The following is a 27,615-nucleotide window of genomic DNA, read 5'->3' as shown; positions in this document are numbered from 1 at the left end:
TACTTGTGTTGTAGTTTGTATCAGTACTTCATTCTTTTTTATTGCCAAATAATCTATTGTGTAGATAAATTCAAGATTTGAACCAGGTGTGTCTGGTTCTTAAAGCTCATGTTGCTGCTACCATGCCATTCTACTTCCTATACATGTCCCATTATGTTAGAAGGTTCTTGAGGCAGCATCTTACATTTCAGTGTTTCTCCCTCTTATGGTTCTCTCAGGGTGCCTTGCTTAGAGTGAAGTATTTTAATATATAGGCAAGAAACCCAAGTCCTTGTTAACTTTAACTTGTGGTGTTGGATTAGAAGAAAGGAGGTGTGAAGTCTCTATTAAAAGGGAGAGTAGAGGGCTTCCCTGGTGGCGCAGTGGTTGAGAGTCTACCTGCCGATGCATGGGACACGGGTTCGTGCCCCGGTCCGGGAAGATCCCACATGCCGCGGAGCGACTGGGCCCATGAGGCATGGCCGCTGAGCTTGCGCGTCCGGAGCCTGTGCTCCGCAATGGGAGAGGCCACAACAGTGAGAGGCCTGCGTACCGCAAAAAAAAAAAAAAAAAGAAAAAGGGAGAGTAGAAAATCTAAACATCTTTTTTCTGCGTCTAGGAGGAAGACGCAGGAAGGATAAAAGATTGCTGGGACAATCAGGAAGCACCTGCGCTCTCCACGTGTAGCAATGCCAATATCTTTCGAAGGATAAATGCCATATTGGATAATTCTCTGGATTTCAGTAGAGTCTGCACTACACCTGTAAATCGAGGAATCCATGATCATTTGCCAGGTGACTTATATTTGAAAACTTGGATGTGCTAGGCATGTGTACACAGCTGTTTCTAGGCAGCTTCCTGGTGACGCCTATGAAGAATGACCTTGAATCTCTGACAACACTTGCCCCTTTTGTAGTTTGCCTTGTGGATTGGGTCCCCTTTGGGGTGAAGACTTCCTTCGATTATAATACAGAAATCTTTTTTATGATTCACAAGACGATTAGGTGAAAAAGGATAGGTCAAAGTGACAGGGCTATTTATATATACAATTACAGTAGAGTCACATATGTTAAGGTAGGTTTTCTAATAGCTGCATTAGGAAAGTTTAAAAAAGTGTAATACTTGATCTAACCCAGCGTAGTCAAAATATCGTGTCAACATGTAATCAACATAAAAAACTTTTAATGAGATATTCTTTCGTTAGTACTAAGACTTCAAAATCCAGTGTATATTTTACATTTACAGCAGAGCTCAATTTGAATTAGCTTCATTTCAAGTGCTCAGTAGCCACATGTGACTAGTGGCTACTGTATGGGATGGTGCAGCTCTTCAGTGTTTTAATTTCTTTCAAAATGAGTGCAAGTCAACAAGCGTTTGATTTTTATGATATTTAGTATATTCCACAGAATAGTTGGGGAGAGGGGAGCATCTCCTGAAGATGATTCTTCACAAGGAGGCTTGGGTGTCCTAACAGTGTTTCATAATCTTTTTGTGGGAGTTGCAACATATTATAGGAATGTTGATGGAATATTTTTTGTTTGAATTATTTTAGATGAAAATGAACGTGTTTTTAATTTTGTAAACGGACCTTGAAAATATTTGGTAAAACACAGATTCTCAGAACAAGGACTGGTAATTGCTGTTTTTTAGTTACAAATTCTTTGATTTATTTTTAACTTGACCTTGGAAATAATTCCCACAAAGATGTAGGAGCATGTGAACATAAAGTAGCTAAATGTTTAAGGGAGAAGTCCATTAGGAAGGAGATGGCCCCATGGAATTTATTTATTAAATTGTGCTGGAAGGGAAATGAGAGAAGAGCATGGGGGCTGGGAGATACCGGTGGGTCTTGTCTCTTCTAACTTCCAAAAGAGTATACATGGGATGTTTTCTGTTATTTGGAGTCAGCTGTGAGCTAACCCTTATTCTTTAGCTTATGCTGAGTTAAAAATTCAGAGAACCTGCTTGCTATGTATGCATTGTTTTTTCCTTTTCAGAAAGTTGCATGAGTTACATTCCAATAAGAATGACACTCAACAATGACTTAAATTTCACTGGGTTGCTTCAGACATGCTGGAACTTTTATGGTTTATAGCAAAGTATTTTTCAGCTAATGCTAGGTTGTTGACTTGTGTGAGGGGAAGGCTCCTGGTCAGTGAGACAGGAGCTTTGAGGAGTGTACGTTTGCAGTTGGCCAGGGCGCCCGGTGGCCTCGCTGGCAAGATGCCAGGTGCTGGTGAAAGTGACCATCCCACTCTGCCCAGGTCACTGACTGGCCAGACTACAAGGTACAGACTTCTTGGCCTCTTCAGGGTCTTCTCAGGGCACGGGTTCAAGAAGAGTACCTTGAAGAAATAGGGAAACCTGGCTTGTAAGGTTGCCCTTGGGCAGTGAGATAAAGTAGATAGTTTTTCCAGCTGTAGGGCAGAATGGTACCTCCCCAAATGCCTCACAGAGTCCTCCTGGGGGGCTCAATAAGGAAAGCAGTACTGCAGTTTGAAGGGACCTCAAGGGATCGTAGGAGAGGTTCTGGTCAAGGTGTTCTGGGCTGTCCTTCGCACATATCTAGCCCCCACGGTATGGTCAGCTCTCTCCTTGTCCCCACCTGAGATGTTGGTGCAGGGCTGTGGGCTCTTGGTCTTGAGTGGTGAGGCAGGGCTGCCTGGCCTAGAGCAGAGAGCAGCTTTCCCAGGTTTCCCCAGCAGGAAAACCCACCTTGTGGTTAATGAGCAAGTAAACTTGGGCATGTATTTTCCATGAGGAACTTCAACGTGAATTTGCAGCTTCTGGTCAGAAGTAATCCTATTACCTAAGGAGATAATCAGAATGATAAAAACCTAAGAACAAGGGCTTCCCTGGTGGCGCAGTGGTTGAGAGTCTGCCTGCTGATGCAGGGGACGCGGGTTCGTGCCCCAGTCCGGGAAGATCCCACATGCCGCGGAGCGGCTGGGCCTGTGAGCCATGGCCCCTGAGCCTGCATGTTTGGAGCCTGTGCTCCGCAACGGGAGAGGCCACAACAGGGAGAGGCCCGCACTGCAAAAAACAAAAACAAACCTAAGAACAAGATTGGTTATCACAGTATTATAACTAGGGACAATTTGATGACAACAAAAGCTGAAGTAACTATGCAGTGGAATGCTCTGCAGTTATTGATATGATGTTTGTAGAAGACTACTTAATGATATAGATAATCACAGTACCTGAAGTGAAAAAGCAAAGTGCAAAACAGTATGGTCTCAGGTATGTATATATGTATAGAAAAAGACTGGAATGACAAGACATAAATGTAGCAGTGAAGGTGTAATGGGTAATTTGTTTTCTGTGTGCTTTCCCCTACTGGTTCTTCTGTGACAAACATGGGTTTTTTTAAAATAAATAAATTAATTTATATTTTTTGGCCTCATTGGGTCCTTGTTGCTGCACGTGGGCTTTCTCTCTAGTTGTGGCAAGTGGGGGCTACTCTTCATTGTGGTGCGTGGCCTTCTCATTGCGGTGGCTTCTGTTGTTGCGGAGCACAGGTTGTAGGTGCATGGGCTTCAGTAGTTGTGGCTCATGGGCTTAGTTGCTCCACGGCATGTGGGATCTTCCCGGACCAGGGCTCAAATCCGTGTCCCCTGCATTGGCAGGCAGATTCTTAACCACTGCGCCACCAGGGCAGTCCCCAAACATGTTTTATAATAAAAACAACTTGTTAAAAATGGTGTATGTTGGCACAGTGTTTCACATTGCTGTTTGAATTTTGCATAGGCGAATTTAATTTTAATTGCACACCTTGTTTCGTATAGGTATACCTAACTTTGCAATAGTTATGTATCATTTATTTTTTTCATTTGAGCAAATGTTTGCATTGTCATTTGCAAGGCTGTGTGTTAGCTGTGACAAAATTTCATTACATATAGTATGCAGTGAGAGTAGTATCAGAACTACACGCTCAGTTGATAAGGTATTATTGGGAAAGTGCTGTGGCAGGGTCAAAGGAAGGAGAGACTGTACTGGTTAGGGAACTAGGAAACACTTTTGGATGAAGTAGCATTTGAAACGTGCCTTGAAGAAGAGAAAGCCATTTCATTGTAACTGGATGTTGAGTAGATTTTTTTTTTTTTTTTTTTTTTTACTGTCGCTTCAGAATTAGCATTGGGGTCCAAAGCTGAAATTGAAGAGGTGTTGCTAAATGACCTGTGGTACAGTGACAGTCCCCAAGAGTTGGAGCCAGGTACACCTCACTGGCTTCACAGATACGAAGAGGTCACAGAGCTGTCCCTACTACCACAAACATCTCAGCCTTTCCCTGGTCTGTGTAAGAAGACTGCTTAGGGAGGGCAGCATTTGAAGTGATTCCCTCCCCTCTTAGTGGAGCACAGTGGGGCGCAATGCTGCTTCCGCTGTCAAGCCAAGCGAGTTTGGAAGTGTCTTCCAAGAGAAGCATTTGTATAGGTTGAGGGGGCTTCCAAGAAGGAAGGCAAGGTTGAGCCCATTGTTAGGCAGCAGACTTGCTCTCTGTCCTTGACTGAGTAGAGATGAAAGAGAAATTGAGAGAAGATGTGGGGCAGGGAGGGAGGAGGGTGGAGGGTGGCTGGAGCTGTCTGATTCCCACCAGTTGACACACAGGGAAGTTGTGACTTTCTGTGGTTCAGGAGAGGTTGCAGAAGGCCTGAGCTTTTGGGCTAGCATCCCACCAAGATGGCCCTTGTTGTTGTGTATGGGGTGGTAGGAGTTGGGATGGGGCTGGAAGGGTAGGCTAGAGCCGGATCTCTTACACAGCAATTCCTCATGAGAGGGGTGTCTGCTACCTAGAGGGCCCTTTCCCCACTCCCTGGTCCCTTAAACCATAATCTATCAATATTAAACAATGAGGAAGGAGGGAAATGGGCTGTAAATGGACATGTGATTAAAGCATAAATGAACTGAGTATTTATTTAGTGTCTGTAAAGTGTGAAAATTGGTAAGATGAGGTTAAGGGACATCTTAACTACTGGATGGGCTGGAGGCAGTGACTGGAGGAAAAAGTTTCACGTTAACTCCCTGAGAAAAGGGAAAGATTAGTCAAAGTAGTTCACAGTAAGGTGTGGGACTGAAACACTGATTAAGATTTTTTTATTTAAGTGTAATACACATACAGAAAAGTACATATCATAAGTGAAGAGCTCACACCGTCTCCAACTGAACACAAGCATGTAACTGGCACCCAGATCTAGATGAACTGCTGACTTTCAATTTAGGACCAAAGAAGTGTATAATTGTACAGATGTATTGAATTTCTGACTGAGATGGTTTCCTTTTTTATTCTGGAGTATCATCAGTAAATTGTCTGAAAAGCTATTCTGAAATAAATTTTACTGTATTCAGGGACTTCCCTGGTGGCACAGTGGTTGGGAATCTGCCGGCCGGTGCGGGGGACGCGGGTTCGAGCCCTGGTCCAGGAGGATCCCGCATGCCGCAGCGCGACTGAGCCCGTGTGCCACAACTACTGAGCCTGAGCTCTAGAACCCGTGCACCACAACTACTGGGCCCGTGTGCCACAACTGCTGAAGCCCGCACGCCTGGAGACTGTGCTCTGCAACGGGAGAGGCCGCCGTGGTGAGGGGCCCGCGCGCTACAGTGAAGAGTGGCCCCCGCTTGCCGCAAGTAGGGAAAGCCCGTGTGCAGCGACAAAGACCCAATGCAGCCAAAAAACAAATAATAATAATTTTACTATATTCAGCCCCAGCTAACAGGCGACAGTTGAAATTACTCTCGGGAAGTCTTGTTTCCCACGAAATAAATATTTTATAGAACCTTAATATATGGCTTTAGCAGTTAAAAATTTAACTTTTAATCCAGGTATAACATACATACAGAAAAGTATGTATGATACTTTTACTATGATAAATATGCAAATTCAATGAATTTTCACATACCAAACACATCTTGTATATATCCACTCATATATAGAGGCAATAGACCAGAAACCCCCAGAAACTCTGCAGGTTCTTAACTAGTGAAGGGTAAACCACCATGCTGACTTTTAGATGCATACATTAGTTCTGCCTGGTTTTGAACTTACATAAATAGAATCATAAATATATACTCTTCAGCTGTGAAATTCATCCATATCACAGCCAGTAGTTGTGGATCATTTGTTCCCACTGCTATACTGTATTCTGTTGTATGAATATTCATTCTGGCTTATTCATTCTACTGTTAATAGACATTTGGGGCCATTATGAATAGTGCTGCTATGAGCATGTCTTTTGGTGAACTTATTTCTTTTGGGTGTACTCCTAGGAGAGTGTTGGCTTATAGGGTATGTGTGATTTCAGCATTAATAGATGCTGCCAGTTTTTCACAGCAAGTGCACCGGTTTACACTTGTGACAATGTCAGGTGGTTTGGGTTAGTTCCACATCCTCACTAACAATTGGTATTGTCTTTTTCACTGGTCATTTTGGTGAGTATGTAATGGCATCTCTGTTGCGGTTTTAATTTTCATTTCCCTGATGACTCATGAAGTTGAACACCTTTTCATATGTCTGTTGACCTTTGGATATCCGCTTTCCTGAAGTGCCTTTTCAGGTCTTACCCTAATATTTCTTTATGGTTACCTGCCTTTTTCCTGTTTACTTGTTGCTCTTTCCTGTTTACTGTTTATATATTCTGCATATGAGTTCTTTGATATATAGAATAAAAATGTTTTCTTCCAACCTGTAGCTTGTCTTTATACTTTTTTTTTTTTTTTTGCGGTATGTGGGCCTCTCACTGTTGTGGCCTCTCCCGTTGCAGAGCACAGGCTCTGAACGCGCAGGCTCAGCGGCCATGGCTCACGGGCCCAGCCACTCCGTGGCATGTGGGATCCTCCCGGACCAGGGCACGAAGCCGTGTCCCCTGCATTGGCAGGCGGACTCTCAACCACTGCGCCACCAGGGAAGCCCTCTTTATGCTTTTAATTGGTATATTTTGAATAACATAATTTAAGTTTTAATGATGTCCAGTTTATCGACTTTTCAAATGTGGTTAATCCTTTGTGTCCTGTTTAAGAAATGTTTCCCTATTCCAAAGTCATGAAGATATTTTGTGTCTCATTTTAAAAACTTATTGTTTTACCTTTCACTCTTAGATTTCCAACCCATCTGGGATTAATTTTGTACATGGTGGAAGGTCAAGATTCATTTTTTTCTGTATAGATAGCCAGTTGACCCAGTACTATGTTGAAAAAAAAAAATCCCTTTTCATTGCACTGCTGTCACCTTTCTCATAAATCAAGTATATATGTTGTATGTGCATATTGATTTTCTTCCATTGAGCTGTTTATCTGTCCTTGTCTTAGTTACTACAACTTTATAGTAGATTTTGATATTTGGTAGTGAAGTCCTCTGGCTTTGTCCTTCATGATTCTTGGTTCCTCTTGGATTTTTGCATTTCCACATGGTCATAGATTTAGCTTGTCAGTATCACGTCGTTCCACCCCCCCAACCCCCACTCCCAAACGCTGCTGGAATTTTGATTGAGATTTCATTGAATCTATGAATAAATTTATAGAAAATTGGTATGTTGATGACAAATCTTTGAATTCATAAAGTTGGTGTATCCTTTCATTTATCAGGTCTTTAATTTTTCTCAATGTTTTATAGACATCTTGGACATCCTTTTTTAGGTTCATCTCTAGGTCTGGGTAGGTGTCTGTCTAATGCTACTGTAAATGATTTTTGTGTGTGTCGTTTTCTGTTTAGTTGCTGTTGCCTGATGGTCTTTTCTAATGTGGGCTCCAGAGCTGGATATACATACTGTTGAGTTTTGGAAATTTGAGTCCCTCTTACATGCAAATTTAAGTTTATGGTATTCTGTTTTCTAAATGTTCTGTAGTTTCAGTCTGCGAGTGGTTTTATTCACTTTTGTTGATCCATGTGGTTTTTGGAGGATATATGGAGAGATTTGTATTTAGGCAGCTGCCCATTTTCCAATAGGAACCAGGAAATCTGATCGTGCTGATCTTGTTTGAAAAAAAATATGCATGTGCGTGTACACACATACCTTGGCAAAATGTACACCAAAATTTTTTATATTAAAATATTAATGATGTACACACCTTTTAGAATGTCTGAAATTAAGAAGACTGACCATGCCAAGAATGACATGAATGTGGAAGATCTGGAACTTTCATAAACTGCTGGGGGGAATGCAAAATGGTACAACTGTTTGGAAAACAGTTTGGTAGATTCCTAAAAAGTTAAACACTTACCTACCATATGACCCAGCAGTTCTACTCATAGATTTTTTAAAGAAAATTTTGTTTTCGAATAGTTTTTGATTTATAGAAAAATTACAAAAGTAGTGCAAAGAGTTCTTGTATATATTCCTATCCAGTTTCCCCTGTTGTTAACATCTGACATTAGTATGGTGAATTTCTGTCACATTTGTCACAACTAATGAAACAGTATTGACACTATAGTGCATATTTAATTTTGATTTTCTTATTTTTTGCCTAATGTCCTTTTTCTGTACCAAGATCCCATATTATATTTAGTCCCATGTCTGTTTAGGCTCTTCTAGACTGTGACAGTTTCTCACTTCCCTTGTTTTTGATGACCTTGACAGTTTTAGGCAGTACTAGTCACACTCAACAGAAATGAAAGCATATATCCATAGACAGACTTGTACACAAACGTTCATAACCTCTTTATTTGTGATAGCCAACAAAGTGGACACAACCCCAATGTCCATCAGTTGGGAAATGGATAAACAAATGGTGGCATGTCCATACAAAAGAATATTATTTATCATTGTGTACCACAGCATAGATGAATCTCAGGATAATTATACTCAGTGAAAGAAGCCTGACAAAAAAAGAGAATATACTTAAAATTCCATTTACATAGAATTCTAGAAAATACAAACTAGTCTGTAGTGACAGAAAGCAGATCCGTAGTTTGCTGGGGAAAGGGGCACAGGGACGGGGAAGGGGAGGGATTACAAAGGGGCATGAGGAAACTTGGGGATGATGGATATATTCATTTTCTTGATTGTGGTGGTGGTTCCATGGAAGTAACATACTGAAACATCAAAATTTGCACTTTAAATATGTGCAGTTTATTAAGTCAATTATACCTCAGTAGATCTGTCAACATTTTTAAAACAGCAGTTATCTCTGAATGGTGGGATTTAAATGTACTTGTTTTGCTTTTGTAGAGAATTTTTTACTATTAAATATTTCAAAATAGAGAAACGAGTAGAAAATCAATTATCTCTGTGTATCTACCGCCCATCTTTAACAAATGTTAAGATTTTGACATGTTTGAAACTTTTTGAGGCAACATGAAACATCAAATAAAACTTTGCGTTTGTTGTGTTTGTCTGTTTCCCCTAGTCTCCTTGAGGCCAGCGCCATCTTTTTAAAAAAATATTTATTTATTTATTTGGCTGAGTCGGGTCTTTAGTTGCAACATGTGGGATCTTTTGTTGCAGTGCAAGGGCTCTTTGTTGCGGTGTGCATGCTTCTCTCTAGTTGTGGCATGTAGGCTCCGGAGTGCGTGGGCTCAGTAGCTGCAGCATGTAGGCTCTCTAGTTGGGGCACGCGGGCTCTAGAGTTCACGGGCCTAGTTGCCCCATGGTATGTGGGATCCTGGTTCCCCGAACAGGGATCCAACCCCCGTCCCCTGCTTTGGAAGACGGGTGCTTAACCACTGGACCACCAGGGAAGTCCCCCTACTCTTTCTTCTAGAGATAACAACTCTCCTAAAGTTGGTGTATTTCCTTTATACTTTTACGTATTTGTCCATAAACATTGCTTTGTGTGTTTTAATTTTTTATGTAAATAGAACATACATTCAGGAAAGTACACAAGTAAGTATACAATGGGGTGAATTATCACAAAGAAACACCCATGTAACCGTAGCTCAAATTAAGAAACAGAATGTTACCAGCACCTAAGAAGACCCCTTATACCTCTATCTAAATGTCGTGCTTTAAAGCAGCGGTCCCCAACCTTTTTGGCACCAGGGACCAGTTTTGTGGAAGACAGTTTTTCCTCGGATGGGGTCAGGGGAGGTGGTTCAGGCGGTAATGCGAGCGATGGGGAGCGGCAGCTCGCTCGCCTGCCTGCTGCTCATCTCCTGCTGTGTGGCCCGGTTCCTAACAGGCCGCAGACTGGTGCTGGTCCGAGGCCTGGGGGTTGGGGACCCCTGCTTTAAAGGTTTACATAAATAGTATAACATATATTGTCTTTCTGGTATATGCTACCCACCCCCAGTGTATCATTACATTTACACTGTGTCCATATTGATATTGAAGTCAAACCAGTGCATTTGAATTGCTGTGTATTAGTATTTTACATAAATATATACATTATTTACCTGATCCTCTGCTGGTAGATGTTTAGGTCTCTTCCAGTTTTCTGCTGTTGTAAACAGTATTTTGGTGAACATCCTTGTTTATATCTCCTTGTGTGCATGTAACAAGAATTTCTTTAGCATATGTGCCTAGATGTGAATTGCAGGGTAATTAGGTATACTATCTTTAAACTTTAAGTTGCTGACTTCTTTTTCAAAGTGAATTTATCAATTTACAATCCAGTCAGGATTTCATGAGAGCTTTTCTCCATATCTTTGCAGACCTTAATTATTGTCACACTTCAAAATTTCAGTCACTCAGGGTATAAAGCTAACTTAATTTTGTTTTTGTTCATATAAAATATTTTCTTCAGTTAAAAGAATACATGTAGCATATATGATCTGCTGTCAACCCAGAAAAGGTCTCTAGAACTGTGCCCCAGGGTTCTTTTCCTTTATACTGTCTGGTGCGTTTCTTGAGATTCTTTTATATATTAGTATATAATTAAAATCACTGAGTTAGGTGAAATCATGGAGGGAATGCTATTCTGGTACATAGAAGAATTGTTAAGCAGAATACTTAATTGAGTATTCTCTACCTAGAAAAAAAATCCTACCCTTTTTCAAGATTGGCTTGGTTACCACCTCTGAAAACTTTTTCACATTCTTCTGCCTAACGTGTTCCATTGTCTGTTTGATCTTGCTCCATCTAACAGAGCCATTCTTGGTTCTTCCAGATTGTTTGTTAACCCACTATATGGTGGTATAAATGTAAACACGTATTCTGAAGTGGGGAGGTTAAAGTATAGTTTTGAAAAAGCATATTAAATTTGCCCATTTCATAATAAACCTACACAAAGTAAAGTGCAGGCTCTGGTTGCAGGTTACTTGAGAACAAATGGTGGCTGTGTTACTGATTTGCTCTAACCATAGAGATTAAATTTCTGTAACACAGGCATAGTAATAGTACCCATTTATAGGATTTTTGTGAAGCTTAAGATACGTGTATTGAGTACCTAGAATAATGCCTATAACTACACTTACTAAATGGTGGCAGTGATTATGGTGGTGTGTGTATATGAAGAATGCAGTCATGAGAGCATTGCTGGGGTCATGTTTTGTTTTGTTTTTTTAATTAATTTATTATTTGTTTTTGGTCGCATTGGGTCTTTGTTGCTGTGCGCGGGCTTTCTCTAGTTGCGGCAAGTGGGGGCTACACTTCGTTGCGGTGCACAGGCTTCTCATTGCGGTGGCTTCTCGTTGTGGAGCATGGGCTCTAGGTGCACGGACTTAAGTAGTTGCAGCACATGGGCTCAGTAGTTGTGGCTCACAGACTCTAGAGTGCAGGTTCAGTAGTTGTGGTGCACGGGCTTAGTTGCTCCGTAGCATGTGAGATCTTCCCGGACCAGGGCGTGAACCTGTGTCTCCTGCATTGGCAGGCAGGTTCTTAACCACTGTGCCACCAGGGAAGCCCTGGGGTCATGTATTTTTAAAAGTTGAACTACTGGGACTTCCCTGGTGGTCCAGTGGTTAAGACTCTGCGCTTCCACTGCAGGGGGTGTGGGTTCAATCCCTGGTTGGGGAACTAAGATCCCTGCCTGCTGTGTGGTGCAGCCAAAAAAAAAAATTTCAAATAAAGTCTGCTCCCACATTCAGTATTGATAATATCTAAGCGTTTTTTCTTTTTTATTGTGGCAAAATAAAATTTAGCATCTTCACCATTGTTAAGTGTACAGTTCAGTGGTATTAGATACATTCACATAGTTGTGCAAAAGTCACCACCATCCATCTGCCTAACTCTCTTCATCTTGTAAAAAGGAAACTGTATACCTATTAAGCAATAACTCCCCATTCTTCCCTCCCCCCAGTCCTTGGCAACCCCCATTATATTTTATGTCTTTATGGTTTTGACTACCTCAGGTAAGTGGAATCATACAGTGTTTGTTTTTTGTGACTTACTTCACTCAGGATAATGTCCTCAAGGTTTATCCATGTTCTAGTATTTAGCAGAATTTCTTCCTTTTTCAGGCTGAATAATGTACTCCATTGTACATATGTACCACATTTTGCTTATTCATTCATTTATCGATGGATACTTGGGTTGCTTCCACATTTTATCTATTGTGAACAACGCTGCTGTGAATGAATATGGATGTACAAATATTTTTTTGAGATCCTGCTTTCAACTCTTTTGGGTATATACCAAGAGGTGTTATTGCTGGATCACATGGTAATTCTATTTTTAATTTTTTGAGGAATTGCCATACTGTTTTCCATAGAGGCTATACTGTTTTACATCCCTACCAGTAGTGCACAAGAGTTGCAGTTTCTCCACACCCTCACCAACACTTGTTTGCTTTTTTTTTTAATGTGGCCATCCTAATGGGTGTGAGGTGTTACCTTTTTTTTTTTGTTGTTGTTGTTGTTTTTTGCGGTACGCGGGCCTCTCACTGTTGTGGCCTCTCCCGTTGCGGAGCACAGGCTCTGGACGCGCAGGCTCAGCGGCCATGGCTCACGGGCCCAGCCGCTCCGCGGCATGTGGGATCCTCCCGGACTGGGGCACGAACCTGTGTCCCCTGCATCGGCAGGTGGACTCTCAACCACTGCGCCACCAGGGAAGCCCAGGTGTTATCTTATAGTATTGATTTTCATTTTTCTAGTGATTAGTGATGTTTAGCATCTTTTCATGTGCTTATTGGCCATTTCTGTATCTTCTTTGTAGAAGTGTCTATTACAAGCCCTTTGTCCACTTTTAAATTGGGTGGTTTGGTTTCTTGTTGAGTTTTAGGAGTTCTCTATATATTCTGGATATTAATTCCTTATTAGATGTATGATTTGCAAATATTTTCTCCAGTTCTGTGGGTTGACTTGTTACTCTGTGTCTCTTGATGTACAAAGTTTTTACATTTTCATGAAATCTGATTGTTTTTTCTTTTGTTATTTGTGCCTGTGGAGTCGTAGTCAAGAAATCATTGCTAAACCCAGTGTCATGAAGGTTTTGTCCTGTGTTTTCCTCCAAGAGTTTTATTGTTTTAGGTTTTATATTTTGGTCGTTGATCCACTTAGAGTAAAATGGTGTTGGGTGAGGGTCTAACTTCATTCTTTTGAAGGTGGATATCCAGTTCTCCAAGCACCATTTGTTGGAAAGACTGTACTTTCCCCCATTGAATAATCTTGGTATTCCTGTTAAAAATCATTTGACCATATATGCAAGGGTTTATTTCCAGGCCTTCTATTCCATTGGTCTATATGTCTGTCTTTATGCTAATATTATACTGTTTTGATTAGTGTAGCTTTGTAGTAAGTTTTAAAACCAGGAAACATGAGTCCTTGTGTTTTGTTGTTCTTCGTCAAGATTGTTTTGGCTATTCGGGTCACTTGAGATTCCATATGAATTTTAGGATGGATTTTTCTGTTTCTGCAAAAAAATGTTATTGGGGTTTTGATAGGGATTGCACTGAATCTTTAGATCACTTTGGGTAGTATTGACAATTTAACGATATTAAGTCTTGCAGTTCATGAACATAGGATGTGTTTACATTTACTTATGTCATCCTTAATTTCTTACAGCAGTGTTTTGTAGTTTTCATTGTACAAGTCTTTTATCTTCTTGGCTAAGTTAATTCCTAAGTATTTTACTCTTTTTGATGCTATTATAAATGGAATTGTTTTTGTAATTTCCTTTTCAGATTGTTCGTTATTTGTGTATATAATTGCAACTGGTTTTTGTGTGTTGGCTTCTTATCTGTTGCTTTGCTGAATTCATTTATTAGTTCTAACAGTATTTTTGTGGAGTCTAGGATTTTCTGCATATAAGAGTGTATTCTCCTCAGAGATAATTTTACTTCTTCCTTTCCAACTTGGATGCCTTTTATTTATTTTTCTTGCCTAATTAATTGCTCTGGGTGGAACTTCCAGTACTATGTTGAAAGAAATGTGAAAGCAGGCATCTTTGCCTTGTTCCTGATCTTAGAGAAAAAGCTTTCAGTCTTTCACCATTGAATATGATGTTTTCTGTGGGTTTTACATATATGGCATTTATTATGTGGAGGTAATTTCCTTCTATTCCTATTTTGTTGAGTGATCATGAAAAAGTGTTGAATTTTGACAAATGCTTTTCTGCATCAACTGAGTTGATCATGTGGTTTTTTTCCCTTCATTTTGTTGATGTGGTGTATTACACTGGCTTTTTGTTTTGTCTTTTTTGTGTGTGTGTTTTTATTTTTGTATGTTGAACCATCCTTGGCTCTCCAGGAATAAATCCAACTTGGTCATGGTGTATAATTCTTTTAGTGTGCTGTTGAATTCTGTTTGCTAGTATTTTGTTGGGGATTTTTACATCAGTGTTCATAAGGGGTATTGGTCTGTAGTTTTCTAGTAGTGTCTTTTTATAGTATCAGGATTATGCTGGTTTCATAGAATGAATTGGGAAGTGTTCCCTCCTCTTCAGTTTTTTGGAAAAGTTTGAGAAGAGTTGGTATTAATTATTGTTTAAATGTTTGATAGAATTCACCAGTGAAACCATCAGGTCCAGAAGTTTTCTTTGTTGGGAGAGTCTTGATTACTGATTCAATCTCCTTACTAGTAATACATAGATTCAGATTGTCTATTTGTTTGTGATTTAGTCTTTGTAAGTTACGTTTCTAGGAGTTTGTCCGCTGCATCTAGGTTATCAAATTTTGGGGTATATAGTTGTTCACAAGTACTCTTTTAATTCTTTTATTTCTGTGGAATAGGTAGTAACGTCCCCACCTTCATTATTGATTTAGAAATTGGAGTCTTCTCTCCAGGTTTTCTTAGTCCATCTAGATAAAGTTTCGTTTCTGTTGATCTTTTCAAAAAACCAACTTATGATTTTATTGACTTTTCTGTGTTGTTGTTTTGTTTTCTATGTTGTTTATTTCTGCTCTAATCTTTATTATTTTCTTCCTTCTCCTAGCTTTGGTTTAGTTTGTTCTTTTTTTTAGTTCCTTAAGTTGTAAAGTTAGGTTGTTGATTTGAGTTTTTTCTTGTTTTTAATATGATCTTTTATAGATATAAATTTCCTTCACTTTTGCTGCATCCCTTAAGTTTTTGTATGTTGTGTTTTTCTCATTTGTCTCTAAATGTTTTCTGATTTCCATTCTCATTTCTTCTTTGATCCATTGGTTGTTTAAAAGTATGTTATTCAGTTTCCACAGTTCTGTGAATTTTTCAGTTTTACTTTCGTTATTATTTCTAACTCCATCCTGTTGTTGTCAGAGAAGATACTTTGTATGATATGTTTTAAAATCTATTGAGACTTAATTTGTGGCCTAACATATGGAAAATGTCCCATATGCACTTGGGAATGTGCATTTGTTGTTGGGTAGAATGTTCCATATAGGTTTCTTAGATCTAGTTGGTTTATTTTGTTGCTGAGGTCTTGTATTTGCTTATTTAAATGTCTTCTGTCTGGTTGTTCTGTTCATTATTGTGAGTGGGATATTTAAATCTCCAGCTATTAGTGTAGAACCATCTATTTCTCCCTTCAATTCTTAGTTTGTGCTTCATATGTTTTGATGGTCTGTCATTAGGTGCATAAATGTTTATAAGTAGTATATATATCATCTAGCTATATTGAGTCTTTTATTAACATATAATGTCCTTTTTTGTCTGTTTTAACCTTTTTTGACTTAGTCTATTTCGTCTGACATTAGTATAGCCACCACTGCTCTCTTTTGGTTACTGTTTGCATGGAATATCTTTTTATGTCCTTTCACTTTCATTCTGTTTGTCTCTTTGGATCTTGAGTCTCTTGTAGACAGGACATATATGGGTCATATGTTTTTATCCATTCTGCATATCTGTCTTTTGATTGGAGAGTTTAATCCAGTGGTCCCCAACCTTTTTGGCACCAGGGACTGGTTTTGTGGAAGACGATTTTTCCACGGACGGGGCAGGGATGGTTTCGGGATGATTCAAGTGCATTACATTTATTGTGAACTTTATTTCTATTATTATTACATTGTAACATATAATTAAATAATTGTATGACTCACCATAAAGCAGAATCAGCAGCTGTAAATACAGATGAAGCTTCGCTTGCTTGCCCCCCGCTCACCTCCTGCCCTGTGGCCCAGTTCCTAACAGGCCATGGACTGGTACTGGTCTGTAGTCCAGGGGTTGGGGATCCCTGGTTTAATCCATTTACATCATTTAATTGCTGATAAGGAGAAGATTGACATTTGTCATTGTGTTGTTTTTTTCCTATATGCCTTATAGCCTAAATCATGTAGAAAAAGGATACAGCTACAAACCATGTTATAATCAAACTAGGTTTTATAATTGCCCGTGTATTTACCTTTATTGAGATCTTTTTTCCTCCATGCAGCTTCAGGTTCCTGTCCAGTGTCTTTTCATTTCACCTTTCAAGACTCCCTTGACTATTTCTTGCAGGACAGGTTGGTGGTCCTGAGCTCCCTCAGCTTTTGTTTCTGGAGCTGTCTTGATTTTTCCCTCACTTTGGAAGGACAGTTATGCTGGATACAGGATTCTCAGTTAACAGTTTTTTTCTTTTAGCAGTTTGAATATATCAGCCCTCAGTTTTCTGGCATCAAAACCTTTCGATAAGAAATCTGTTGATAATCTTACTGAGGATCCTTGTAAGTGATGATTTGCTTCTCTCTGCTCCTTTCAAGGTTCTCTTTGTCTTTGTCTCTTAAAAATTTGATTATAATGCGTCTTTTTTTTTGCGAAACGCGGGCCTCTCACTGTCGTGGCCTCTCCCGTTGCGGAGCAGCAGGCTCTGGACGCGCAGGCTCAGTGGCCATGGCTCACGGGTGCAGCCGCTCCGCGGCATGTGGGATCTTCCTGGACCAGGGCACAAACCTGTGTCCCCTGCATCGGCAGGTGGACTCTCAACCACTGCGCCACCAGGGAAGCCCATATAATGCATCTTGATGTGAGTCTCTCAGTTCACCTCACTTGGAGTATTTTGACCTTCAGTATTTATATTCATTTAAATCAAATCTCAGAAGTTTCCAACCATTATTTCTATAAATATTCTCTCCACTTCCCTCCCCACCACCCCACTCCTTCTCTTGGGCTTCCCATGATGCATTTGTTAGTCTACTTATGGTGTCCCACAGGTCCCTGAGGTTCTGTTCACATATCTTAAATCTTTTTTTCTTTCTGATCCTCAGCCTTTATAATTTTCATTGTCCCATCTTCAGGATCACTAATTCTTCTGCCTGCTCAAATATTCTTTTGAATCCCTTTAGTGAAATTTTCATTTCAGTTACAGCATTTTTCAGCTTCAGAATTTCTTTTTTTTTTTTTAGGCTGTCTTTTTTTTTTTTTTTTGGCTGCACTGTGTAGCTTGTGAGATCTTAGTTCCCTGACCAGGGATTGAACCTGGACCATTGGCAGTGAAAGGGTGGAGTCCTAACCACTGTACTGCCAGGGAATTCCCTAGGTTTTCTATTTCTTTATTGACATTTCCATTGTTCCATTTCACACATTGTCTTCTTGACTTTACATCTTCCTTTAGTTCTTTGAGTATTTTTAAGACCATTGTTTTAAATTCTTTGTCTAGCATATCTGCCATTAGGTCTTTTTCAGGGACAATTTTATTGATTTCTGTTTTTCCTTTTTTTTTTTTTTTGCGGTATGCGGGCCTCTCCCTGTTGTGGCCTCTCCCGTTGCGGAGCACAGGCTCCAGAAGCGCAGGCTCAGCGGCCATGGCTCATGGGCTTAGCCGCTCCGCGGCATGTGGGCTCTTCCCAGACTGGGGCACAAACCCGTGTCCCCTGCATTGGCAGGCGGACTCTCAACCACTGCGCCACCAGGGAAGCCCAGCATATATATATTTTTTTAACATTGAATTTTAAAAAATATTTATTTTATTTATCTTTGGCTGTGTTGGGTCTTCGTTGCTGCACATGGGCTTTCTCCAGTTGTGGAGAGCGGGGGCTACTCTTTGTTGTCATGCGCGGGCTTCTCATTGCGGTGGCCTCTCTTGCTGTGGAGCACCAGCTCCAGGTGCACTTCAGCAGTTGCAGCACGTGGGCTCAGTAGTTGTGACTCACGGGCTCCAGAGCACAGTCTCAGTAGTTGTGGCACACAGGCTTTGTTGCTCCGCACCATGTGGGATCTTCCCGGACCGGGACTCCAACCTGTGTCCCTTGCATTGGCAGGGAGATTCTCAACCACTGCATCACCAGGGAAGCCCACAGTACAGTACTATTAACTGTAGTCACCATGCTGTACATTACATCCCTTTGACTTATTTATTTTATAACTGGAAGTTTATACCTTTTGAGTTTCTTCACTCACTCCCCACTTCCCCCCACCCCACCTCTGACGACCACCAATCTATCTCTGTATCTGCGAGCTTGGTGGTAACTTTTTTTTTTTCATTTTTAGATTCCACATGTGAGTGAGATCATATAGTATTTGTCTTTCTTTGACTTATCTCACTTAGCATAATGCCCTCCGTACATGCTGTCACAAATGGCAAGCTTCACTTTTCTTTTACAGCTGAATAATATTCTTTGTATACACACACCCCCCACATTTTATTTACCCATTCATCTGTCCGTGAACACACGTAGGTTGTTTACATTTCTTGGCTCTTGTAAATAATGCCACTGTGAACATGGGGATGCATATATCTTTTCAAGTTAGTGTTTTCGTTTTCTTCAGATAAATACCCAGAAATAGAATTGCTGGATCATATGATAATTCTAGATTTAATTTGTTGAGGAACCTCCATACTGTTTCCTGTAGTGGCTACACCAATTTAAATTCTCACCGACAGTGCACAAGGGTTCCCTTTTCTCCACGTCCTCACCAACACTCATTACTTTTTGTCTTTTTGATAATAACCATTCTAACAAGTGTAAGGTGATAATCTCATTGTGGTGTTGATTTGCATATCCCTGATGATTAGTGGCATGTAGAGCATCTTTTTATATACTGCTTGGCCATCTGTATATCTTCTTTGGAAGATGTGTATTCAGATCCTCTGCTTATTCTTTCATTTAATTATTATTATTATTATTTTGCTATTGAGTTGTATAAATTTTCTATATATTTTGAATATTAACCTCTTATCGCATATGTGACTTGCAGGTATTTTCTTCCATTCAGTAGATTGCTGTTTCATTTTGTTGGTGGTAGAATTACTGACATGCTTGACATTGGTAATTTGTGCTTTTTTTTCTTTGTCAGGTTTATTAATTGTTTTAAAGATGAACTTTTGGCTTTGAATTTCTTACCCACTCTCATACTTTTATATGGCATTAGTTTTTTTCTTTTTTTCCTATTGCTTTCTTTGGGTTTTATTTACTGTTCTTTTTCTGACTTCTTGAAGTGGAGGTGCTTAGAGTATGACATTTTAGATAAAATTCATGTATAATATGTCCACCATTTTAAAATGTACAATTCAGTGGTTTTAGTGTGCTCACAAAATTCCGAAACCATCACCACTACCTAGTTCCAGAACATTTTCATCACACCAAAAAGAAAACCCCTACCCATTAAACATCACTCCCATCTGCAGTTCCCCCATTGCCTAGCAACCACTAATTTACTTTTGGTCTCTGTGGATTTGCCTACCCTGTATATTTCACGTATGGAATGATGTAATATGTGATCTTTCAAGTTTGGCTTCTTTCACTTAGCATAGTATTTTCAAGATCCATCCATGTTGTACCATGAATCAGTACATCATTCCTTTTTCTGGCTGAATAATATTCCATTATATGGACATGTTACATTTTCTTTATCCATTAAGATGATGGGTATTTGGGTTGTTTCTACTTTTGACTATTATGAATAACAAACACTGTTAAGAACATTCATATAGAAGTTTTTGTATGGAAATATGTTTTCAGTTTTCTTAGGTATATACCTGGAGTGAGTTTGTGGATCATGTGTAGTATCTCAGTGTTTAACTTTTTGAGAAACTGCCAAACTGTTTTCCAAAGCAGCTGCACCATTTTACATTCCCACCAGCAATGTATGAGGGTTTGAGTTTTTCCATATCCTCATCAGTACTTTTTATTATCTTTTTGATCTTTGTTGTGGTGCTTGGGCTTCTCACTGCAGTGGCTTCTCTTTGTTGCAGGGCATGGGCCCTAGAGCGTGTGGGCTTCAGTAGTTGTGGCTCGTGGGCTCTAGAGCACAGGCTCAGTAGTTATGGCACACGGGCTTAGTTGCTCCAAGGTATGTGGGATCTTCCAGGACCAGGGATTGAACCTGCACTGGCAGGCGAATTCTTAACCACTGCGCCACCAGTGGAGTCCCCCATTGTTTTTTTGATTTCTCTAAGGATGTTGAGCTTATGGGCTCTTTTATATTTTCTTTGGACAAATATCTCTTTAAATCCTTAGCTCATTTTATAATGAGGTGTTTTTTTTTTAACTGTTGAGCTATGAGTTCTTTATACATTCTAGATGTTAGACCCTGATGAGATGTATGATTTGCAAATATTTTCTTCATTCCGTGGGTTGTCTCTTTGCTTTCTTGATAGTGTCCTCCTTTGTAGCACAAAAGTTTTAAATTTTAACGAAGCTTTATTCATCTATTTTTGCCCCGCTTTGGTTGCTAGTATTTTTGGTGTCATATCTGAGACACCATTGCCTGATCCAGTGTTGCAAAGATTTATCCCTTTGTTTTCTTCTAAAAGTTTTCTAGTTACCACGCTTAGTTTTATGATCCATTTTTTGTTAATTTCTGTATGTGGTGTAAGGTAGGCGTCCAACTTCATTCTTTTGCATGTAGATACTCAGTTGTCCAAGAACTGTTTGTTGAAAAGAATATTCTTTCCCCATTGAATGATCTTGGCATCCTTGTAGAAAATCAGTTGACCATCAATACAAGGATTTATTTCTGAACTCGCAGTTCTATCCCATTGATAAAGCCAGTACCACACAGTCTTTATTACTGTAGCTTGGTGGTAAGTTTTGAAATTGGGAAATACGATTCTTCCAACACTGAGATGGTTTTGGGTATTCATGGTTACTTGCATTTCCATATGAATTTTAATATCAGCTTGTTAATTTCTCTCGAAAAGGCAGTTGCGACTTTGATCTGTAGATCGATTTGGAGACTGTTGCTATTTTAATAGTAAGTCTTTCAACGCATAAACATGAGGTAGCTTTAAGTTTAATTTCTTTCAACAGTGTTTTATAGGTTTCAGTGTGTAAGTCTTGCACTGTGTAAGTCTTTTTATTCTTTTCGATGCTGTCGTAAATTAAATTTTTTTCTTAATTTAATTTTCAGATTATTCATTGCTAGTGTATAGAAATAGAATTGATTTTTGTATATTGATGTTGTACCCTGCCACTTTGCTGAACTCATTTATTAGCTCTAATTGTTTTTTTTGTAGATATCTTAGGACCTTCGATATCCAAGATCATGTCTTCTGTGAATAGAGTTTTACTTTTTCCTTTCCAATCTAGATGTCTTTTGTTTTTCCTGCCTAATTGCCTTGACTAGAACCTTCAGTACAATTTTGAATAAAAATTACAAGAGTAGGCATTCTTGTCTTGTTCCCGTCATAGGGGACAGCTTTCAGTCTTTGACCATTAAATATAATGTTAGATATGGGGTTTTGGTAGAAGCACTTTATAAGGTTGAGATTGTTCCCTTCTGTCCCTAGTTTATTGAATTTCTTAAATCAGGAAAGAGTGTTCTGTTTTGTCAAATATAGTACTTTTTCTGGGTTGGTTGAGATGATTGTGTAATTTTTGTCCTGGTATGGTATATTTTACTGGTTGGTTAACATGTTGAATCAGCCTTGCATTCTTGGGAAAAGTCTCATTTGGTCATGGTGTATAATCCTTTTTATGTGCTACTACATTTGCTTTGTTAGTATTTTGTGAAGGATTTTTGTGTTTATATTCATAAGGGATATAGGTCTGATTTTTCTGGTGATGTCTTTATCTACTTTTGGTATCAGGATATACTGACCTCATGACTGAGTTGTAAAGTGTTCGCTCTTCCCTTTTTTGGGGGGGAAGATTTTATGTAGAATTGGTGTAATTTCTTTTTAAGCCTTGAAGAATTCACCAGTAAGGCCATTTGGTCCTGGACTTTTCTTTGTGGGAAGTTGTTGTTCAGGCTCTTCGCTTATCATAGGTGTATTCAAATTGCCTGTTTCTTCTTGTGTCAGTTTTGGTAGTTCGTGTCTTTGTAGAAATTTATTTCACATCGGTTTTCTAATTTGACTTACAGTTATACAATTTTACAAGAGATAGTAATCTCTTTTAGTTTCTGTAGTCCCTTTTTATTTCTGTAAGGTTGGTAGTAATGTCCCCACTTTCATTTCTGATTTTAGTAATTTGAGTCTTTGATCTTGTTTCATGATCAGTCTAGCTTAAGGTCTGTCAATTTTGCAGATGTTTCAAAGAACTAACTTTTGGTTTTGTTGATTTTTCTCTATATTTTTCTGGTCTTTATTTTATTTCTGCTTTAACCTTTGTTACTTCTTTTCTTCTGCTTGCTTTGTTTTGTTTCGTTGCTGTTTTTCTAGTTCCTTAAGGCATGTTGGGTTATTCAAGATCTTTTTTAATATAGGCACTTACAACTATAACTTTCCTTGCAAGTACTGCCTTCACTATATGCCATAAATTTTAGTATTTCATTTTTTTATTCAATTCATTCATTTTGCTTTTTCCCATGTGATTTCTTTCAGCCACTGATTGTTTAATTTCTATGTATTCATGAATTTTCCATTTTTCCTTCTGTTATAGATTTCTAACTCCATTGTGTTCAGAGAACATTCTTTGTGTGATTTGAGGCCTTTCAAATTTGTTGAGACTTGTTTTATGGAATTACATATGATCTGTCTTGGAGAATATTCAGTATCAACTTAAAAATATGTATTCTGCTGTTGTTGGATGGAGTGTTTTATAGGTATCTGTTCTAGTTGGTTTATAGTGTTCAAATCTTGTGTCCTTGGTGATCTTCTGTCTTCTTGTTCTGTTCATTGTTGAAATTGTGGTATTGATGTTTCAACTATTACTCTTGAAATATCTATTTATCCTATCAATTCTGTCAGTTTTTACTTCATATATTTTGGTGCTTTGTTCTTAGATTCACTTGTGTTTATAATTGTTATGTCTTCTTGATGGATTGACCCTTTTATCATTAGAGAAAGTCCTTATTTGTCTTTAATAACAATTTTTGTCTTAAGGTTTATTTTGTCTGATATTAGTATAGTCCCTCCAGTGGTCTTTTGATTACTCTTTGCAGGATATATATATTTCCATCTTTTTACTTTTAACTTATTTGTGTCTTTGAGTCTGAAGTTTGTCTCTTCTGTACAACATATATTTAGATCATGGTTTTCTAAAATCCATGTAAAAAAATCTGACTTATTTATTTATTTTTGGCTGCATTGGGTCTTCATTGCTGTGCGTGGGCTTTCTCTAGTTGTGGCGAGCGGGGGCTGCTCTTTGTTGCAGTGTGTGGGATTCTCATTGTGGTGGCTTCTTTTGTTGCGGAGCACGGGCTCTAGGCGCATGGGCTCCAATAGTTGTGGCATGTGGGCTCAGTAGTTGTGACTCGTGGGCTCTAGAACACAGGCTCAGTAGTTGTGGCGCACAGGCTTATTAGTTGCTCTGAGCCATATGGGATCTTCCCGGACCAGGGATTGAACCCATGTTCCCTGCATCGGCAGGCGGATTCTTAACCACTGTGCCACCAGGGAAGTCCCTAAAAATCTGACTTCTTAATTGGACAGTTTAGTCTACCTATATTTAATGTAATTAATGGCAAGGTAGGATATACATCTATCATTTTGCTGTTTGTTTTCCATTTATCGTATGTTTTTTCTTTCTCTATTCCTCATTAACTCTTTTAAGTAGATATTTTCTAGTGTACCATTTTAATTTCCTTGTCTTTTCTTTTAGAATATTTTTAGTTATTTTCTTAATGGCTGCCCTGGAGATTACAACTAGCATCTTAATTCATAACAGTCTAGTTCAGATTAATACCAATTTAATTTCAGTAGTACAGTTGACCCTGAATGTGGGTTTGAACTGCATGGAACCACTTATATGCAGATATTTTTCAGTAGTATATACTGCGGTATTACACAGTCTGTGGTTGGTTGAATTCTGTCAGTGTGGAGGAACCATGGATATGGAGGGCCGAGTATAAGTTATATAAGGTTAACCTCCACATTGTTCAAGGGTCAGCTGTATGTAAAAACTTTGCTCCAGTATTGCTACATTCCCTCTCTTTTGTGCTGTTAATGTCATATGAATTACATTATGTGCATTGTGTGCCCTTCAACACAGATTTATAATTACTGCTGTATTCATTTATCTTTTAATAAGATAGAAAAATTATGAACAGCTATATTTATGCTGTCTTTAATATTTACCTGTGTAGTTGGCTTTTCTGGTGTCTTTGTTACTTTGTGTGGATTAAAGTAACTTTCTAGTTTATCTTTTCATTTTAACCTGAAGGACTACCTTTAGTATTTATGTAGGGCAAGTTTGCTAGCAGCAAACTCTCTCAGGTTTTATTTGGGAATATCTTAATTTATTCATTTTCAAAGGAATGTTTTATTGGCCATAGAAATTCTGGGTTGAGTTTGTTCTTTCAACACTGTGAATGTGTCATCTTACTGCCTTCTGGCCTCCGTGGTTTCTGATGAGAAATCAGTTGTTAATCTTATTGAGGATATATGATGGGTTGCTTTTCTTTTGCACATTTCAAGATTCTCCTTGTCTCTGGCTTTCAACAGTTTGAGTATGATGTGTCTCATTGTGGCTCTCTTTGAATTTATCCTACTTGAAGTTCATTTAATTTCTTGGATGTATAGATTGATGGTTTTCATCAAATTTGGGATATTTTCTGTCATTTTTTTCTTCACATATTCTTCTTTCCCCTGTTTTCTCTGTCCTCTCCTTTTGGGACTTCTAGATTGTATCCCAGAGGTATCCGAGATTGCTCATTTTTCTTCATTACTTTTTCTTTCTCTTTCTCAGACTGGATAATCTCAGTGGACTTATCTCCAGGTTCACTGATTCTGTCTTCTGCCTGTTTAAATCCTGAGACCCTGTAGTGAATTTTTCATTTCAGTTACTGTACTTTGCAGTGCCACAATTTCTAACTGGTTCTTTTTTATAATTTCTCTTTCTTCATTGATATTGTTTGGCATGTCTACCACGAAAAACAGAAGGCTACAAATCAGAGTTTACTTGGAGTCTTAGTAATTGCAATTCAGGAGACACAGATTTAGGTAAAACTGAAAGAGTGTTCAGGGAAGAGCAGCAGTCAGGGGATTATAATGACAAAAGCCACAAGGGCTACAAGGTTGTCAAAATAGTCTGGCAAGAGTTATGATTGGGGCTTCCCTGGTGGTGCAGTGGTTGAGAGTCTGCCTGCCGATAAAGGGGACACGGGTTCGTGCCCCGGTCCCGGAAGATCCCACATGCCGTGGAGCGGCTGGGCCCGTGAGCCATGGCCGCTGAGCCTGCGCGTCTGGAGCCTGTGCTCCGCAACGGGAGAGGCCACAGCAGTGAGAGGCCCGCGTACCAGAAAAAAAAAAAAAAAAGGTATGATTGGCTCTGATACAAGAAAGGAGATGTTTGCCCTTAAGGGATAGGCTGTAATGAGTTATTTTAGGGTAAGCGTTCAGTAAGGATCTTGAGTTCTTGGAACACTGAGAAGATGTTCTGGATGCCCATGTTAAGACAATAAGTGGTCAAAAGGCCAGGTTCCATCCAGGCTGAGGCATGCATAAGTCACACTTCTCAGTGGCCTCCTGGCTCCATTTTAGAGAGCTCCCTTAGTAATACTGACTCGATTTTGATTTTCCTTTCACAGGTGAGACATTGTTCCTATGCATCCCTTTAGTCTTTTAGACATTTTTTCCTTTGGCTCCTCAAACGTAGTTAAAATAACTGATTGAAGTCTTGGTCTAGTACTTGAAATGCTTAGTCTAAGGTCATTTCTTTTGATTGACTGATTATTTTTCCCCCTGTGAATGGGTCATATTTTCTTGGTTTGTTTTTCTTTGCATATTTTGTAAATACTTCGTTGAAAAGGGGACACTAAATAGTTTAATACGACAAGTCTGGAAATCAGATTACCCCTTTTCCCCAGAGTTTGTTCTTTCTGTTTGTTGTTGTTTAGTGACTTTTCTCAACTAATTCTGTAAAGTTTTCCTTTTTACTTCTTAAAAAAATTTTTATTGCGGTATAGGTGCTTTAGAGTGTTGTGTTGGTTTCTACTGTACAGCAACATGAATCAGTTATACATATACATATATCCCCTCTTTTTTGGATTTCCTTCCCATTTAAGTCACCACAGAGCATTGAGTAGAGTTCCCTGTGCTATACAGTAGACTCTCATTAGTTGTTTATTTTATAATACTATCAATAGTGTATAATCTCTCTTTGGTTATCTTAGTGGTCAGCTAACGATTGGACGGAGGTTTCCTTACATGCCTGGAACCAGTAAGTCTTTCGTCCTTTGCCAAGGGGTCCAGCATGCCTTCCATGCTGATCCATACAGCTTAGTGAGTAGCCTTCACTTCCCTGCTTGTGCAGAGGCTCATGGTTAATCAGAAGTGAGAACTTAGGGCCTTCCAGTTTCACAGGGATATGTTGAACTTTTTAAAGCCCTCTGTGTGTATCTCATTCCTCAGCTTTTCCTTTTAAGCTTTTTTGGTAGTCTATTGTTTGCCTAAACTGTTACTTACTACCTGAGGCACCAGATGTTTAATGCTTGCCTTTGATTGTTTAACAGACTTCTCTCCTAGAGAAAGGCTGTTCATACTGGGTGAGCTCCAAGGCAGGACAAAGACAGCCTAGAAAAATGGAAGCTTCCATGGAACCACTGCAAAAATCAAGTAATGACAGTCTCTGGGGATGGGACTTGACCTCCAATCCTGTTCTGCCCCTTCTGGTGGCTTCCAGGATGCTAATTTTCACTGTGATTGTGGGCTCTTGGTTTTTAAGGTTACTGCAGAGCTAGAGAGGAGGTGGGAGTAGTGCAAGTTAAAAGGTCTGAAAGTGTACTCTTTTTACCAGGATTAGCTACTTTGTGATTTAAATATTCCTGATTACTGCAAGCCTTTGTTTAATTTTCAGAGTTCTGAAAAAGTTCAGTCTGACAGTTTTTGCTGGTGTTCTCACTTCTTTTATGGAGGAGAGAGGTCCTTGCTCTGCCATTCCACTGACATCATCCTGATCATTGATTTGTAATCTTTCGAATACATGCACCACAGGCTGTACGTTTCCTTCTAAGCATGGATTTAAGTGCATTCTGTGACCTGTGATGTGTTTTTACTTATCATTCAGTTAAAAATATTTTCTTAATTCCATTGGATGTCTTGTTGATCCCTGAAGAAG

General features: G+C 39.2%; 1 protein-coding gene across 2 annotated transcripts in view; it reads left to right on the top strand.

The window, feature by feature from the left end:
- Nucleotides 1-683: 683 nt before the first annotated feature.
- Nucleotides 684-27,615, top strand: part of CPEB1 (cytoplasmic polyadenylation element binding protein 1) — a gene marked incomplete at its 3' end in the record, with an annotated part of 82,644 nt that continues 55,712 nt past the window's right edge. For both annotated transcript variants that reach the window (XM_082649047.1, XM_082649048.1), the window contains exon 1: nt 684-773. The remainder of the gene's footprint in view (nt 774-27,615) is intronic.

The sequence above is a fragment of the Grampus griseus genome (assembly GCF_964374135.1).
Source record: "Grampus griseus genome assembly, chromosome: 2".
NCBI classification, from domain to species: domain Eukaryota; kingdom Metazoa; phylum Chordata; class Mammalia; order Artiodactyla; family Delphinidae; genus Grampus; species Grampus griseus.
This window is presented reverse-complemented; position numbering and strand designations above follow the sequence as displayed.